This window comes from Anarrhichthys ocellatus, unplaced genomic scaffold (assembly GCF_004355925.1).
Source record: "Anarrhichthys ocellatus isolate YVR2014 unplaced genomic scaffold, GSC_Weel_1.0 scaffold31, whole genome shotgun sequence".
NCBI classification, from domain to species: domain Eukaryota; kingdom Metazoa; phylum Chordata; class Actinopteri; order Perciformes; family Anarhichadidae; genus Anarrhichthys; species Anarrhichthys ocellatus.
In genome coordinates, this window is record NW_022280061.1 from 4,412,351 (window position 1) to 4,412,927 (window position 577).

Sequence of the window (577 nt, forward strand, 5' to 3'; positions counted from 1 at the left end):
GACGACCGTCATCATATTTTGATTAAAATCGATCAATCTCAATCCTTTTCGTTGCATGGAAGTATGTGACATTACATTTTCCTACTTAGCCCCTCCCACTTCAAACCAGTACAAACCAGCTGCAGATAAAAACACAAAAACAGAAATCTTTCAAATGAAATACCCAACGCCGTTCAAAACGAGGCACAAAGGTGTGAGTTCCTGGAGGATTCCATCGCTTCTAGTAAAAAGCTGATCAAGGAAATAGTTTCAGGGTCTTTGAGCTATTGACACTCCGCGTGCTCAAGATAGAAAAAACAAGAACAAAGCTCTTCATTACCAGTTCAAAGCTCTTCATTACCAGTTCAAAGCTCTTCATTACCAGTTCAAACCTCTTCATTACCAGTTCAAAGCTCTTCATTACTAGTTCAAACCTCTTCATTACCAGTTCAAAGCTCTTCATTACCAGTTCAAAGCTCTTCATTACTAGCTCAAAGCTCTTCATTACTAGCTCAAAGCTCTTCATTACTAGTTCAAAGCTCTTCATTACCAGTTCAAAGCTCTTCATTACCAGTTCAAAGCTCTTCATTACTAGTTC